The sequence below is a fragment of the Oryzias melastigma genome, linkage group LG18 (assembly GCF_002922805.2).
Source record: "Oryzias melastigma strain HK-1 linkage group LG18, ASM292280v2, whole genome shotgun sequence".
In the NCBI taxonomy this organism is placed as follows: Eukaryota; Metazoa; Chordata; class Actinopteri; order Beloniformes; family Adrianichthyidae; genus Oryzias; species Oryzias melastigma.
Window position 1 is genome coordinate 19,940,240 of NC_050529.1, and position 1,023 is coordinate 19,941,262.

Genomic DNA, 1,023 nt, shown 5'->3' on the forward strand with positions numbered 1-1,023 from the left:
ACTATCAGGGCATTCTGGGGAGAGGTGTGCTGCCCAGTGTCAAAAAGCTTGCTCTCAGTCCGGGCTCATGAGTCTTCCAACAGGACAAAGTATATATCTGTAATTTTGAACGATTAGGCATTACATTAAATTGTATTTCTTTTATATATATATATATATATTTTATCTTTCCCCTGGATTGTGTAAATTGAATAAACTGTGGTCAAGTTTTTAACTGTCAAAACACAGAAAGAGATATAAGACTATAATAATAAAGGGAAACAGAATCCCAATAGTGATATCAAACATAATAGTAAAGCTCATAGAAAACACAGCTAGAGACAATCCTTTTATTGGGTCTGAAATTAAAATATCTGCAGCTTGTCACAAATCAAGACTTGTCTTGGATCTTTACAATAAGAATGATGCTTTTAGCACATCAACATCCTGATGGTCTTATCAAACTTTATGATTTTTAGACATTAGTCAAGACATATCCGCATGATCCAAATCCTTTTAATCAAATATGCATTTCTTTAAAAATGCAACATGCAAACCACAAGAGACTCATTCATCAAGAATTCCATTGTAGAAAAGTTTTGGGCAGCCACAGAATTTTTCCTTAATAACAGTCAGGAGGAATCCTAATGAGACCCTATGTATTTTTACATGTTCAGTGATGAGTCTAGAAATGTGTTTTAGGGTTTGTAGAGTTTTAAAGACAGCCCAACAAGTGACATATGTGACCTAAGTTTCACAAATATTAAACAACAGCTCTTATGTATAAATATCATGTTTTGTTCAGGTAATCAGTAAGAGACCTTATATATAACCAAAAAAAAAGGACATGTAAGTTACTTAATAAAACATGTTTCAACATGACAGACAAACATTATCTGCAGTTTAATAAGTCTGTCAGTTCCACGCTCCACCAAAAAGCCCACAACCATCACTCCACACATGGGAATGACTTTACAAGTGGAGCACTAACACAAACTAATTATATACTGAAGAGAAAACGAAGGAACGAGATGCAGCTGAGGT